Source organism: Lissotriton helveticus, chromosome 1_1 (genome assembly GCF_964261635.1).
Source record: "Lissotriton helveticus chromosome 1_1, aLisHel1.1, whole genome shotgun sequence".
Taxonomy (NCBI): domain Eukaryota; kingdom Metazoa; phylum Chordata; class Amphibia; order Caudata; family Salamandridae; genus Lissotriton; species Lissotriton helveticus.
Window position 1 is genome coordinate 339440638 of NC_136057.1, and position 17454 is coordinate 339458091.

Sequence of the window (17454 nt, forward strand, 5' to 3'; positions counted from 1 at the left end):
AGCACAAAGAAAGAGGAGCTTTAGAGGAAAGAAAAGGAAAAAGGGGCACCCTTTACTCAAAGCTTCCAATTTCCTCTCCTGAATCGTGCATATTTGAGCATTATTCAAATTCCGTGCCATATGAATGGAATTTATTTTTTCCTGTTCTTTGTATAGCGGACGGCCAACTTGGTTTTAGCATAAGTCCAAGACTGCGCCGCGCAATGGTAATGGTTTAGTGTATGACCGCTTTGCCGCATGGTTCCGGGGAGCGGATTTGAATTCCCAATGGAGCATCAGCGGAGTCTTTTGAACAATGACCACTGGCACCAAAGTTGAGCCGTGAGCTCTACTATCGGTTTTGTGTTTGTAGTGTGGCATTTATCCCTAGTATTGCTTATTTGTCGGAACCGCAGGATGGTGAATTTTAATGTATGGGACTATTACAGACTTGTGTGTCTCGTGATAATTGTTCGGTAGAATATGTGTGAATGTAAACCCGGGGAGGGTGCGGCCTAATTATGATCTTTTTGTAAATTCGGTACATGTGCACAGGTACATGCCCGAGCTGTACTTCTCCGAATCCATACTATTAATGTATGTTGGTGTAAATGGAGCATTTTGGGTTTCCAGGTATGGTATGGAAATGATCAATCACAAACAGCTTGTGCATAAACAGTATTCATTATCACTCTGTTTTAATTTCAGGCAGCTCAGTTTTTCAATTTCCTCAAAAACTTCATTGCCCACTAGTAGGTTTACACTTGGTGGCTTCGTAGTAAATATGTCCAAGTATTTATGCTTTTTTTTTTACTATGTGAGTACATTTTTACATGTTTTCTCATTTTGTTCTTGTTACTCCTCCCCTAGCCCCCTTTCTCTTGCTGTAGGTACGGTGCACAGTTGGGTAACACATGGGTCCGTTCAGCCTAATGACACTGCCTGGCAGTTCACAATGGCAATAATACGTGTCGGCCACTCCTAACACCGTGGTCTAAACATGGTATTCTGTTTTAATCATGAGCTCGGGGGACATATATTAAAGAATTTTGGAAATACCACGTGGACTCATTTTTTAATTTCTTTATTGAGAGTAAAGAATTAACTGTAGCAGTCCGAGGACCTTATTACATTTATATGCGCAGAAGAGTAATATAGGACTTTAGTTTGGATTAGTCCATTACACTCATCTTGTATAGATAGGTATGCTTTCACTATATGGGTTCTACAAGCCTGAATAGGAGAGTGGTAATAAGGATAACACTAGTCACCTGGTAAGCACTAATCAACAAGCTCCTGGGAGTAGCTTCCGTGCACTGCCCTAATTTTAGGGTGTGGGGGATCTGTCCCTTGACACCATATGCTTTTCGATATATACACCTTTCTTTAGATAGACACAATGTCACAAAAGCTATACGGGTTTCTAGTGCTGGCTGAGGCCGCAGGACCAGTCTGACATTCACTTGTATTTACGGTGTGGGACACAGGTGGTTTTTTTCGCATTTCTTTTTACGCAAATTCATGTATGTTTACTCCACGGAATGAATAGTTGTGTTCTTTTTGCTTTAGCTCCCACTGTTTGTCTGCGTAGAGCGTCTGTATGCACAGTTTCCTTTCGTATTGGATACTGTTTTTCTTATGAAGGAATGCCCAAAATGATGTGCAAATCCTGAAGGTGAGTAAGGTATTGTATCTTCCCACCTGCTTAGATAAACATGGCTGTTATGTTTATCTTTCATTATTTGAACTTCCTGAATTATACTCTGTAAAGTTTTCAGGGTCAGGAGTACTCTTTTTACATCTTGCGAACTAGACAGCTTGAGTCGTCGGTTTGCAAAAAATACCTAATGTCAGCTTATAGTGGGCTTAGAGCCTGCTCATTGCTTACCATTTGCTTGCTTTTCATTTGTTAAGTTGCCTGGGCTTGTCTTCTTCCGCCTGTGTTTGTTCCTGGAGCATGCCTCATTACTTGTGTCCATCAACTTTTTAATATTCAGGCACTACTTTTTTAGGTCTCGCCTATTCTATCCCGTCAGGGATTGATGGGCGATATTCTAGTAAGCGGTCCGAAAAGTCAAACTAGCTGCGGATTGCGTACTGTTCATGTGAGCTAGGCGCGTGCACATCATCGCCAGTCACATCACACACCACCATTTGTCTGTGCCTCAGCATCAGACTTCAAAGGCTGCCGCTCCCCGCCCCCGCATCAGACTTGAAAGGAATGCACTCCCCCACCCCTGCCACAGCAATGCCGAGAGCTTCGCACATCGCACACCCACAGCCTTGGCAGCAGACTTCAAAGGAACCCCCCCTGCCACGCAATTCCCTCCCCTGCCCCCACCATGCAAGCCGAGAGCTTGTTCCTCCCGTCGCTTGTTTGTAGAGTGTTAAGTTTACCATTGATTTACTGCTGGGAGCTCCATTGTATTAAGTTCAAATGTTTTACAAGTTGTTTTAATTGGTTTAGAAGTTAGTACAGATGGAATGTTTTCTTTTAATCCTTTTTAAAACGGACTGTTTTTTATACATTTTTATCGTGGTTATTTATTCTTGGGGTGCATTTTAAATGTGAATGCTGCTGTTCATCTTTGCACTTTTCTAACTCATCATTAATAAAGAACCGACTGATATCAATTGTTTTTTCAGGCTCACGTCTGCCCATCCCCAAGGCACGTTGGCCCAGTTATCGCGTGAAAATACACAGGCCTGCATGCCAGCTCACGCTGGGCAGCTTTGCCCAGAGTCAATGACGTGCCAAAGCAACCCGCTGCTACCGTGCAAATGGGCCTCTCGATCTCTGCCACTCGGTCATCGAGCGCTAATAGCAACCTCTCCAGCACCACGCATGCGCGATAGGCTAGGGAATGTGGCCCTGGCACCGTATCTAGTAAACTAGGACTAATGCGTGAGGCACAAAACGTACAATAAGTATGTGATCACAAGCATTACGTCAACACAATTTAACAAAGAATAGGGATGTATAAAAGTGAGCTCTCAACACCTATCTGCTTAAAACGTTTACACTCAGAAATGTTCATGCTTTTTGCAGTCACTTTCTACGCAGCTCACACAAAGCTCTCTTACTGTGAATGAAAAAGAATCACATCAATACATCAATGTTAAATTAAGATGAATAGGTGCATTTTAAGAGGCAGGTATTCATGACTGAAAACAATTTCATTTTATGCATATTTAATGAGCAGAAAAGCACTCCATGAATGCTCGATGCATCAAGGTTAAGGATGAACTCACGTATAGTTGGGCCCTAGTGTCTAAAACCATGTGGCCAGATTTTTAATATAAGCAAAATCTGATCTCAACATACACGTTTCACTGAGCACCAGAACCGTGTCCTCATAAAACTTAAAGCATTCTACATGAAAGCACCTCGATAAGGGCTCCACACTTGAAAATATATACATGTATATATATTTATTGAGAGCGAGTGAGACAGAGAGAGCATCTTTTGGTGCTCTAATTGCACAAAAAGCAGAGCTATATTTCACAAGGAATCATGAAATATGGGAAATAGTTCACGTTTGCCTGTAAAATATGGATTTCCTTAAGTCATTCCCCAAATCAGTATGCCGAGCTTTAACATTGTCAGCCTTACTAGGATTATATGACATGGAGGACAAAAGTAAGTGCAAATTATGAAACAAAAAATAAAAATGCATATTCTCTTACAGCATACTTCCTCAGATATATTTGAGAAAGAAACAACATTTTTGGCACAATGAAATTATGCAGTAAACATTGCAGCCACAGAATCTCGTTAATCCACTGACCATACCACTGCCCATTAATTAATTAACACTTTATTCAAGAAAGGTAAACAAAACCTAAACCTTCTATTTCCAGTCAGAGTTCATTTTTAGCTGCACTTTGAAAAAAACAGCTATTTCAAGCTAACTTCTCCACAATAAACATATAATATAAAAAATACGTAGTGAGCACTATTTCTAATATGGTTCTATGTGCCATCTCGGGTTCTGGTGACATTTACAACCCACTAGGCCTCTTGCAACGTGGTTTATGTCACCAAAGCAGGCGCACAACACTCATTGGACTCAAAGGGCTGCAGCTCCACTATGCCTATTGCTTAAAGATTCAGCCCCCCCACCCCCGAAATTTTTTCTTAGCCCCCCCCCCGCCCCTAAATTTGACTCTAGTTGCGCCTCTGCACCAAAGTCCCTTGATGGTAACATTAGACTATATAACGGAGCCACCAGGTATATGGTTATATTGCGCAGATGTATATGTGTTTATGTGCGTGCAGGTATATGTGTTGAGTGCGCATGTGTGAGCGTGGCTGTGGAATATGTGCGTCTGGTGTATCTGCCGTGTGCATGTGTGCAGAGGCGCACAGGCCTACAGGTAAAACAAGTTGAAGGTAGGCCTGGAGCCTCTAAAGGCTGATTAGACTGGGGATTTGTCAATCACCTGCCACGCAGCAGCCTGCCTTGCAGCACTTGTCTCATGACCTCCTGGCTTTTCAGTCATTGAATCTGCTCCAATCTGTGAGGATGAATTGATAGGTGTACGCCACTGTGCGCGCCAGTGTGTTTATGTGCAGTGTATTCAGCTGGGCACAGTGCTTGGTGTGTGTGTGGGGGGGAAGGGGAGGGGAGGGGGGCGTTTGCATGATCATATTGTGAGCGGTGTTAGGTCACAAGCCCTTCGCTAGAATTTTGCAAGGAGTTCAATCATTTTAGAAATGGTTTGAAAGACTAAATAAACTCATTGACATATTCCGGTTCCAAGATTCCAGCATACACGTTCATAGCTGGTCAGTCATTGGCTGCAAACACCTAGTTTTATCCCAAGGATCATTGCCAGAAGGTGAAATCTGAAGATTGTGGCCTTCATATTTCAAGATACCGGACGAGGCTGGGCGGGGTCAGCGGAGGACCCGGAAGTGAGCGGCGGAGCCGGGCCTCCTGCATCCTGTGCATGGACGTTGTGGTTTCGCGGGGGGAGACCATGGGCCCTGAACCCATCTTCCCAAACTCAAACGAGGACCTAGGGGAGCAGCGTCCACCCGAGGGTCTCCAAGACAACATGGGTGACTGGAGCGGAGACGACCCCGAGGAGGAGGAAGAGGAGCAGCAGAACGAGGAAGAGGAGGATAATGTGAACGGAGGCGGTTACTTCTACCAGCCTTTGAACCAGGACCCTGAGTCTGGTGCGTTTGGGCAACACAGCCATCCGGTCCAGGAAGGAGGGGGGGATTACAGCCACCTGGAGCAGGCGGACGAGGGGCTGGGACCCCAGGATGAGGCGACGTGCAACATTCACGAGCGATTACAGCGCACGTGGAGCTGGTTAAGAAGACCATGGCAGGAATCCAGCTGCCATCTCTGAGGGTCCCACCGTGGGCCATGCAGATCTCGGACGAGCAGTAGAAGGACATGGTGCAGCTAACGCTGCAGTCCCGAGAGAATGCTGCCGCCCCTGGTGCAGGGTGGAAAGGAACAGCCTGACAGCCATGGACTCCTTGCGGCTGTTGGGATTGTACATATGCACACGAGCTGTCACGAGCGTTCAAGTGTTCCTGGTTGCTCGTGACGAGCTCGTGTTATGATGACGTTGTATTGTTATTTGAACTTGTAGTAGATTGTACTTGCTGAAGAATCCAAAAACATAACCGCATTTATCACACCTGAAGGGTTATACAGGTTCTGTCGCATGCCTTTTGGTTTAGCGAGTGCGGCCTCAGTATTCCAAAGATTAATGAGGGATACTTTGGAGGGTTTAAGTGGGGCCATAGCATTTCAGGACGACATCTTAGTGTATGGGAAAGATGACACTGAACATGACAATAATTTAAAGTGTGTGATTGCTGCCTTAGCGGACAAAGGTCTTACACTACGTCTTGACAAATGCAAATTTAAACAAAAAGAGGTGGAATATCTTGGACATACTATAAGTGGAATGGGAATCAAACCTAAGAAAAATCATATTAAGAGCATCATAAATGCTCCTGTACCCACTTCAAAAGAACAACTTGTAGCATTTTTAGGTCTTATAGAATTTTATGCCAAGTTTATCCCAAATTTTTCTGTAAAGGTTGACCCATTCAGGTGCCTGTTGAAGAAAGATTGCTCATGAAGGACATTTGGGGATATCTTTCACCAGAAGACGTTTGAAGGAGTCTTTTTGGTGGCCAGGTATTGATTCTTGTGTGGACCATTTTGTACGTTCTTGTTCTTATTGCTCAAATAGTGACAAGACAGCTGTTACTTTACGTCCAGAACCATGTCCAATTGATTTACCTTCTGGTCCCTGGCGTAAACTGGGGATAGATATCATCGGACCTTTTAGTTGTTTACCAAGACAGGAGGCTTTTGGCATTGTACTTATAGATTATTTTTCTAAATGGCCGGAGGTCAAGATGGTGAAGGAAGTCACTTCGTGTCAAGTAATAGAATTTCTAGATGAGATTTTTTGCAGGGAGGGTATTCCTCAGGAGATTGTGACTGATAATGGTCCGCAGTTTGTGAGCAAAGAAATAGAACAGTTTTTTGTTAAGTGCGTTATTGTTCATACAAAAATAGCAGTTTTCCATCCTGAAGCCAATGGCCAGGTTGAAAGGTTCAACCGTGTGATCAAAGAAGCTATACAACTCTCAATCAAGAGCAATTTGAATTGGAGAAATGCATTGCAATCCATGTTGTTGGCTTATAGGACATCACCTAATTCTGTGACTTTAGTCACACCTTTTGAGCTTTTAAGAGGACGGAAGCCCAGTACTAAATTAGTTCCTTGGTGGGTAAAAGGAAATTTAGCTGGTACTGAAAATTGTTTGAAAGTAGATTTTGAAGCCGTTCAAAACAGGGTTCAATCATATAAAGATAAAATGAAGCATGATATGGTCAAAAGAATTGGTTCTAAGTCTTGTCGTTCCATTAAAGTGGGTGATTGTGTCCGTATAAAAAGGAAAGAGGGTGTGAGTAAAGGTTTACCTGTTTGGTCAAGTCCTAGGGAAGTTATTGAAGTTTTTAGAAACGCGGTCAGGGTTGATGGTGGTTCTGTGAGGAATTTGAGCAGAGTTTCATTGTTTAAAGGACCCAGACAATTGGTGGATGATGTTGATAGCAATGTTTTTTTTGATGTTGGAAAACAAAATGACAATGTGGAACGTTTCCATGAAGAAAATTACGCTAGCAATACTAGGGCAACACGTTGTCATCGTTTACCTGCACGATTTAATGACTTTGTGATGAACTAATTTTTTTTTGTCCACATCTTTAGTTATGCTAAAAACATCACTTTTATCATTGCCTCTAATCTCTTTGACAAACTTCTCTGAATGTTCTATAGATTTCGCGATCTCTATAGCATTATTAAGTGATATATCAGATGTTGTCCAAAGACGTTCCTGCACTTTTTTGTTGTTAGTTCTCATTAAAATCTGGTCTCTTAACACTTGTTCATATGATATGTGTTCAAAATCACACGTGACAGCCAATGATCTCAAAGCTGATACAAAATCCTCTACAGGTTCATCATTTTGCTGCTTCCGAGAATAAAATATAAACCGCTCCATGACCACATTCTTTTTTTTTTCCATATCTTAAACTTAACTGTAAAGAAGCATATTCATATACATTAATGTTCCCTGGGTTTACTAAGGCTGGCAATGTTTTGAATTCTTTCAAGGCTATACCACCCAAGCAATGTTTTAGGAGCGATAGCTTCCTTTCCGGTTCACACTCCCCTTCTTCCAATACATCAACATAAGCCAAAAAAACAGGTTCCCAAATCTCCCAAGCCATGGGTGGTTCACCAGGTGATGACAAAAATGAAGGTGGTGGTACAATACCTGACATGTTAATTCTCTATTAAGCACACTCTATTAAGCACACTAAGTGTAAGTTAAAATGCAGGATAATAATGGAAAGAAAAAAAAAAAATTCAGCATTAAAGTTATGCTAAATTATGTTTATATTAAATTATGGGACACACAGTGTGCGTGTTACTGAAAACCTTCTTATGAATGAAATCTTCAACGCGATGTCTCCTGAAGGTGTAAAGTTCAATAAATGATCTTTCAGTTTATTGTTGCGCACTGTTGTTTTAAGACTCAGAAAGCGTCTTGACTAGATCCGTAGTACCGGAAGAACAGTTTCCAGGAAACTCGTCTTTATTGCTTCCAAGGTCACGCGATGACATCAGACGTCGCGTTAGTCAGTGCTGACTCAATTACCCATGCGCGAGTCTTTGCACGCATATATCGGTAATGAAAGCTCGAGAGTTGGAGTCGGCGATTTTTAAAAGACGCCACAAACCAAATAGTAAGTAATTTAATTCACAGCTCTTCTGTTGATCGTAGTCTTCCCTCCAACGCTGTACGTTGTAATCCAACGCTGTGAAATGAATTTTTGATGGCGCTGGTCGATTTTATGTTGAAGTGCAGAAGAAATTCATAAAACAGGATAGTAATTCCTTAAATCCTTAGATGCAGGTAACGAAAATCCGATCCCGCTCGTCGCCAGTGTAGGGAAGTCCAAATAATCACACAGAAGATAATTGCTGCATCTGGATATTTATTCCATTGCTCTCGCTTCCAGTCTCAAGTCGGTAGTGCCGGATCACAGATCACGGGCATAACCGGCAATCTACTACAAGTTCAAATAACAATACAACGTCATCATAACACGAGCTCGTCACGAGCAACCAGGAACACTTGAACGCTCGTGACAGCTCGTGTGCATATGTACAATCCCAACAGCGGCACCAGTGGTGGGCGTAGCGCCTCTGGTGTAAACTGTTCATTCTTGTGAACTTCTTGTTTTGCTGTCTTGTAATCCACATTCCCAGCACACCTAGTAAAAGTGGCCCGGCTGCCGGGGCAGGCTCTGCTGCCCTTTGGAAAGGAAGTGGGTCTCTTGTCCATTTGCCTGAGTTCATGGTACCATTTGGCCAGATGATGGAAGCAGAGCGCTTCCAATGATGCTCCAAGGTTATCAGATGAATACAGGTGTGGATGGATTCGGGACATTCGATTGGCAGCGCCATTTGTGTGTAGTCTTGTTTGGGCAAAGAGTTAAAACCTCTCGAGGACGCTGGTAGAGTTTATCAACCTGCAGAAGGAGCCCCTTAAAACAGGCATTGGACCAGGGGGGTCAGAGTGTGATTGTGGCACAGCTGATTCCCAGCCATAAATGTTATCAGGCCTCCTTGTATTTAGTTCTGTACATATGTGAACCTCCTACCTGACATGCTATATAATAAAACATACAAATAAAGTAAAAAAGTGTGTGCAGATAACACTTGGAACTACAAAGTGTTCAGGTCAGAAAGCTATGTACTTAGTTTTTTAAAACAATGTTAGAAAAATGAGTTCATCTTAAAGAATTGTTTTTCAATATTAATTGGCGACATAGTACTTAGTTGTATCAGTGCCCCTTCAGTATATTTGATCAGTTCACAACTCTTTCACTCTGTTATGATGTGACTTTTTCGACCAAATGTACTTATCCAAACGAGAGGGGTTGGCCTAACGGCTAAGGCGCTCGACCTCGGACCTGGGGATCTGGGTTCGAGTCTCGGTAACGACGCCAAAAAAAAAAAAACCCTGTGATTCTGGCCAAATCACTTAATCTCCCCGTGCCTAAAAAAATGTAACGTAACTGGTGCTATGTAAAGCGCTCTGATAACTGATTTGGTTCGGTTCTAGTTCGCGCTATATAAAACTCTGCAAAAAAAAAAAAAAGATACCCAAGGGACTGCTCGGATAGCTAGGTACGAGCTAAATACTGGACCAAAACAGTAATGCATATAAGAAAGTACATTAAGATCTATGATACGATGGGGTTAGGTTGCGAGGAAAATGTGTAAACGTCAAAGATCTTTATGCAGGATTTACCCAGAAAATAATGTAAACAGAATATGTTTTTGAAGTTACTTAACTTGTGTTGTCCACTACTGGATCAAATTCGATTTTTGTGCTACATCCGTGCGAATTAATGTACGCATTTATAAACAAGTGCAAATGATAAGCTATAGTTAGAAAGTTAAAATATTGTACGGCTGATATTTCCCGAGTTGTCTTGTTTCCGCCTCTGTTTTCTCTTCTCCCCGTCATAAGCGCTCTCCTGGCTCCTCTCTCCGCCTCACCTTCTGCCCACTTCTCTCCCAGATCTCTCTGAATCTGGCTTTCCCTTTCACATAGCGCCCAAAGCAACCCTTGTGTCAAACACGCAGCGCTGGTGCAAGACCTGTGTTAACCACGCAGTGCGCGCCCGCATTTTTAGGTCTCGCCTAGACGAAAGCAAAAGCGAAGCTTTTGCTGTCTAGGGCGAGACAACTTATGTAATCACTTTTGGGGGAATGTGGACAGCAGACTGACACGCGCTTCTCCTGCCGGAGATTGTACATTGTGGGCGCGCACGGCGCCGGGCCCCTCTCCTGCACTCACACAGTTACACTCACGCATGCGCACATACACAGCCACACGCATACACAGGCAAACACACACTGCATACACACACGCACCCCCCCCTCGCCGCCGCACCACCTACACACACACTAGCGCACCTACACACACACACACACACACACAGAGACCCCCCACACACACACCAGCGCACCTACACACACACACGCACGCACACATACAGAGACCCCCCCTCCCGCCGCCATCGCACATATACACACACACAAGAGCACCCCCCTCCCCCCTACAACTAAGCCCCACTTACCGCCATTCGGGACGTCTGTAGCCGGGGCTCTCCCTCGGGCATGGGAGCCCCGCTCTCAGGGCACTCCGTGGGCGCGTGCGCGGGACTCCCGAAGACGGAAGTCCCGCCCAAAGGAAGTGGGCGGCGTGAGCGCCGTACTTTCCAGGACGCTGCAGGTTGGTGCGAAGGGGTACGCTTCAGGCGTATGTGGCGTGCGGGGAGCACCCGCAGACTGCTATGCTTCCGGCGTACCTTCGGGCCTCACAGCGGCAAGGAGGCAAGTGTAGACGGGGCTCCCTTGTTTTCATTCTTCTTCGTGTATTTGCATTTTATCAAGTAGCACTCTGGGATCATTATAAAAAGCTACAGCTATTTACATTTTGCAAACACGTGCACATGTTTTTGGATTCAAATGGCTGTTCGTAATGGAAGCGTAGGTTACACTTCACTATTTCCTTAGAGCGCCCATCCCAGTAGTAAAAGCTTTGCATTGATGAATTGATGCATCGGTCTGGCGAACGCTTGTTAACAGAGGGGGCGCGGCTTTTGTAGGCGTGAGTACATGATATATTTATATTTGCGAATTCATATTAAAGCGGTTTTATATGCTTTGATATATATGTAACTTTTTTCAAAGTAAAGTGGCAAAATTGAAAGGTGGTCTCATCACGCGATCTTGAAGTTTGCCAAAGTTACCAGCAGCCCCCGCCGGACTCTCACTTTTCAGCTCTGTTTTTCGGATGTTGTTGAGGGGGACCACGGGCAGAAACGAGGGTCAGGGAAAGGTGACTACTGCTGCCTGTGCGAGCGGAGCTGCCCCCCAGGACTTCCCAAAATCCCCACCCACACTGACATTGATTTGCAGTCGAGGCCGGGACGAGGCAGAATGAGGGGGCAAATGGCCGTCCCTTCACCGGGTAAGTTACTTCTCACACCAACCCCACCATAAACGCGTAAGCGGTGTGTGCTGCAAGGTAGATCGGTGGCTCAATGCACCTGACGCTGGCGACCCGAGTGGGCAGGCACGGCACCTAACTTAATGTACCGAGTTTGAATTTTTTCTCAACTCCCTAAGTGCCAAGCCCTCTGTTACACCCATTGCAGCATTAATTACCATACCTTACAATGGGCACCGGCGCAAAGAAACCTTCGGGTGTATGCTCTATAAATCCTTTGTAATATAACATGCATACATAACTTACCATAATACTTACAGATACTTGCACTGGTGTTACTGGCTTGCGAAGGATGAGAGGCTGCGTCTGCCCTATGAATACCTCACCTGTAACACAGGTTAGATACATCCCGGAAGCAGTCGCTGTAAACCACTGACGTGGGTTTTAAACTGTTGCCTGCATGTCACTCCAATTATTTTGAAGCTGAAACATAAACCTGCTGATCCGCCTTGTTTTAAGGAAAATCTAATTAGCCACCCGAAGGGCCTCATTGAATTCCAACCAGCCTGTGGCGATGGTCCGGGATGCTCTTAAACTCTCTTCGCTGGCACCGCTCCCATCGGGTCCTTGCCTGCTGGAGCAATTTGAATACGGCTATTAATGACAGCTGGGGAGCTAACGCAATAATAATAAAAACATGTAAACATGCTCCACGCGGTGTGAGTATTCGCTAACTCGTGCCACTTAGGAGACAGACACAAGAGAGCACACCCCAATAGTGCACCTATAGGCCGGCGCAGTGGAGGTTGTCTGTGTTTGTTAGGAGGTTCCAGTATTTTCAAGACTGTCGAGTTTTTCAAAGGGCTGGAGGGTCACCACCAGCGAAGTGCCAGAAATGCACGAGAAGTGTGAGCACTGCTTGGTACGAAACCCTACATGATCATTATGGTTTTTTTCACCCTATTATTGCCGTGCTGCAGTCTCTATAGGACTGTCTCATTGCAGGCAGAAGTGGTAGAGTCTGGATTTAAACAATCATTATTAAGGATGCTATTAAACTGTGATTTTTAAGTGTTCATCACCGGATCCAAGAGGCTCTGCCAGAAAAGTGTATAAGCTCTTTTTGTAGCCAGAGCCTGTTATATTTGCTGTTCTTTGATGTAAAGACAATTCATGTAGAAAGGGTTCCTGCCGTGCATTCTTCCGGGACGCAGGTGCTGTGGCGGATGGCTGGTTGTTCCGGTGCTCTCTGTTATCCTTAGCAGGGCACAAGTCCTAAAACAAGCATTAAAAATGCAATAGGTATCGCCTTTCATTAAGTTAAAGCCATTTGCCTTGCTATACAATACCATTAGCAAAGCAAATGGCTTTAACTTAATAAAAGGCGAGACCTATTGCATTTTCAATGCTTGTTAACATAGGATACGCTCAGTGCAACCGTGTGTTAACCATGCCCGCGCAGGGGTGTTAAACTCTCGCGTTCAGTGCACCTCCTGAGTTGAACCCGCAGCGCCCAGAGCTCCCCGTATCAAACCCGCAGCGCTCGGTGCTCGCTGTGTGTTAAAGACTCAGCGTTCAGTGCACACCCTGTGTCAAATATTGGCAGCGCTCAGTGCACTCCATTTGTCACTCACTCTGTGCTAGCAGCACCCCGAGTCTGCGCTCAGTGCACCTCGTGGTTAAACACGCAGCGCTCTGACTACCCAATGCATCAAGGCGCTGCCCTCGGTGCTTACCGTGGGTTAACACGCAGTTCAGTGAACCCCATGTAAAAGACTACACACTTAATGCGCCTCGTGCCCTCAGCGAGGCCACGGTTGCGAATGTGACTGTATTCGCTCAAGATTGTAAACTGTCGGCCTACACCTTCCAGCAGAGAAGATTCTTATCGCACCCCGGGAGGCAGGGAGCGTTAGAATAATACAACTGGGTGCCGGGGAGGGGGTGGAGCCCATCACCACCTATGTTTGTCTGCTGGTATATATAGTGCTTAGAGTAGTGAATACCCAGCATCGGATTGGTAACACGGGCATTCGGGCAATGCCCGAAGGGCCGGTGTCCGAGTTCTGCCGTGGGCTGCTTTTTTTGAGCAGTCTGGGGGGGGGGGGGGGCCTTTGGGCGCTGTATCTATTGTTCGAATACAGGCTCAGCCAGCGACCCAGTGGGTGTCTGAGTGGCCTTTCTAGAGGCAGATGGGCGATCATTACTCTCGCTGGCCGGCCCATTAATGTGTGAACATACTGAGCGGGGGCAGGGGCCTGAGTAGAAGTTGCCTCACTTGTTTCACCAGTGTAAACTAACGGATGCATTTTTGTACACCCCCTCCTAAAGTTTTTTTTATAAGATTACGCCAAAGCAGTGATTTGAGGAGTGATTATGCAAATGTGGGCCGATTTTTCTTTTGGCGTGCCCGGGCCAATTTTCAATCCGAATCCAACCCTGTGAATACCTAGTGCACGCCAGGCACAGTCACACGCACTGCGAGGGAGAAAGTGGGAGGTTTATGTATGTAAACACACTTGCATGAATTCATATATTGGCACGCACACTCATACGTACCCAAACGAAAACATATTAACGCGCTTTGTTAATTGGAACAAGTTTGCACCATCAAAGTCCAGCTCCCATGCACAAACATCTATCTATCTGTGCAGTTTTATATAGCGCGAACTCTACCTGAAGTTACTGGAGCGCGTTACATGAACACCAGTTACACCAGGACACGATTCTATCTATCTATCTATCTATCTATCTATCTATCTATCTATCTATCTATCTATCTATCTATCTATCGCCCTCACTCCATCTACTTTTTCTCTGTCCTCTTTGCTGCTCTCCTCTACTTTTCCCTAGCCACTCCCTTTGTGTTGCTTACCCCTCACCTGTTTTTTTTTTTTTAATGAAATTTGCATTACTTAATTTTTTTTAATTACCAACTCGGATCAGTATATAAAAAAAAGGCAAAAAGTGCCTGCGTCATTTTGTCGGCTTGGACACCTACAAAAGAACACAGCTGGCCTGGCGAAAGCAAGACTTATTGGCCTTACTAATGTTTCTTTTAATTCTGGGTAGGTGTCATGTAGAACTCTGATTCCGACCCTAGACACCTGACATTTAATGTTCCCATTTGTGTACCCCCAACCTGTGTGTGATGCATCAAGTGTTAAGAGGACTGTGGTAACTGGTGGTTTCAATCTTCTGGCTTTAATAATATTGTTCTCTTTCTACAATTTTAACTGTATTTGCAATGTACTTGTGACAACCCATAAATACTTCTAGTCTAATGTCACTTATGACCACTGGCTGCTCGATCACTGGTATTATACTGGTTGAGTCTGAAGTTTTTGTATTTGAGATACACTGAATGCAGGAGGCCAGCATACACAGGAGTCTCATCACAGATCTCACTGCCTGAGCCGGACACATCTGCTACAGAAGAATTTGATTCTGTAATGCCAACACTCTCTTAGAAGTTGGAAATGCCACTGTAAACTCTGTATTCAGCATTTCCCCAAGAGAAATCTTTTGTCATGATGATTTGGGGTTGAGCCCCCCCCCCCACACTAATTGTTATACCCAAGTGGTACCAATTCTGCGTGGTTTCCTCTCATCAACCAATAGTCCAAATAAGGATAGACATGAATAGTCAGGCACCTCAACTGCCCCACTGCTGTGAATCATTTTGTGAATATCTTTGGAGGTCATGATGTGTTATGTTACGTTATGGGAATTTGTAGAGCGTCGCTAATCAGCTGTGAGGGTATCCAGGCTGAGTAGGGCAGGCGTAGAAAATAGGTTTGGGGATGGGGGGGTAGGAGATCATGCCTACTTTGTATGGAAGAGCATGTCTTAAGGTGTCAAATGAACATATTAACTAGTATTGTACACTTAGTATAAAAAACCTTCACTATTTACTGTATCCTGCACCTGAGGTTCTCCAACACTGGTGTCGTTCATAGATTTAACATGCATGAATCATCTTAGGTGTTAAGCAGGTGCTCCCAAGGGTCGCATAGATATCAGTTAAACATACACAAAAAAGTCTTTAACATAATCATAGCCGTAGCCTATTCACAAAGTTCAGCCATACAGAGCAGAGTAAAGTCTTCACCTCTGCCCGCGATTGCCACTGAAGTTCAGATTTTTCTGCCCTAGTGCTAAAGTATTTTTTGTATACAGGCATGCTTGAGTTGGGGAGGAGCGTGGGTCGCATGTGAAGCTATGAAAGATATAAATACTGGAGAGCTTCAGTTACAGGTAACTTTTTCAATACAGGATCTTTCATAGATACACATGCGTGAATCAGAATAGCAAGTAATAATTACAAATTGAGCATCACTCCGCGGTTGGCGGCAACACGGCTAAACAAACTTACCTAATAGATTATGAAGAGCCACTTGTCCTACTTACGTATATTATACTGTTGAATCTAGACAGTAATGTTGCATACAAGTGTGCCCGTTCTTCCACGTTGCTGCCCTGCATACATCAACAATGGACACACCAGATAAGAGGGCTCTAGATATAGATACACTTCTTGTGGATTGAGCTTTCACTTTCCCTTTAAGTGGATGATCTGATTCTTTATGACAAAACACTATAGTTGAAAACACCCAGTGAGCTATACTTTGTTTCAACAACAATTGTCCCTTTCGTGGGTGAACATATGCCACAAAAAGTTAGTCAGATCTCTGTAGTAATCTAATTTATCTTAGTACATCCTCTCAGACAGCTGCTCAGCAAGGATGAATGAGTAGTGTGTGTAGAATGATAGAATGCCTGATGAGAGTATGTTTGGAATGTGTGAGAGTGCTTGCTTGTAAGGGAGAATGACAGTTGGAGAGAGTGGGCTGAGCAGCAGTCATGCAGCTCCTGGTGGGATTCCATTTACCAACTAAGTTACCTTCTTAAGATCTTCTGTGGAACAACTATGGACTACAAATAAACCTCTACATGATTATACCACTTGGCTACACCTTGTCATCTATCCAGATTTAACTACAACAATCTCCTAACTTGCCTGGTGCTGTCAATATAAAATGTGAAACATTTAAACATCTACATATAAAAGTGCCCTTACTGCCGTAGTACTTGTGTTTGGGAAATATTTTTTTTAAATCACTTGCTAGGATGAAAATCAGACAGCACCTTGGGAATAAAATACACATTTGTCTTTAAGAAACCTTGATTCTCTCTGAACTGGAGGAATGATTCCCTGATTGTAAAGGCTTGAATTGCATTGACTCTTAGGTCTTAAAGAAGAGCTATATTCCAGGAGAGACACTTTAAGTTCTGCCATATGTATTGGCTCAAAAGGACACTTCATCAGTAGAGATAGTACCACATTTAGCTGCCACGATGGTGGAGGATGTCTTATTGGTAGGAAAGACTTTAAAGAGACCCTTAATAAACTCTTTGACAACTATATTAGATCAAAGGAACGGTTGGTTGCATGTTCTTTTGAAATGTGAAATGGCAGCCAGATGATACCTGACTGAAGTGTGACTATGTCCTGGCTTGCTAAGTGTAGAAGATATGGTAGTATCTTCTGAGGAAATTCAGATATGGAGGGTAAATTATGCTCGGCACAACAGATGCATAAACGTTTCTTTTTTGCTTTGCACGTTTTATGGGGAGACAAATTGAGAGAGCGTTGATCCAGACGGAGAATCAGATCTTTGCATTGAGATAGCAGGTTCTGTATTGTCTCCAACTGTATTTTAAGCTTTATCGAGAGAAGAAGTAAATGAGTGAACCAGTACTGCCTGGGGCACCCTGGAGTTATGATGAGATGGCAAGATTCCCTACTCACTTTTGGAATCAGAATAATTGAAGGAAATGCATAAGCATAGATCGCTGGCCAAATTATGAAAAAGGCATTTCCCCCACCACCC

At 44.1% G+C, this 17454-nt stretch overlaps 1 protein-coding gene and 1 pseudogene across 1 annotated transcript in view; one reads left to right on the plus strand and one right to left on the minus strand.

The window, feature by feature from the left end:
- The window catches only part of KIAA1549 (KIAA1549 ortholog), a 938976-nt gene that overhangs the window by 373250 nt on the left and 548272 nt on the right, over positions 1-17454 (minus strand). The window lies entirely within an intron of this gene.
- On the plus strand, positions 4933-5462 carry LOC144823256 (male-enhanced antigen 1 pseudogene; annotated as a pseudogene).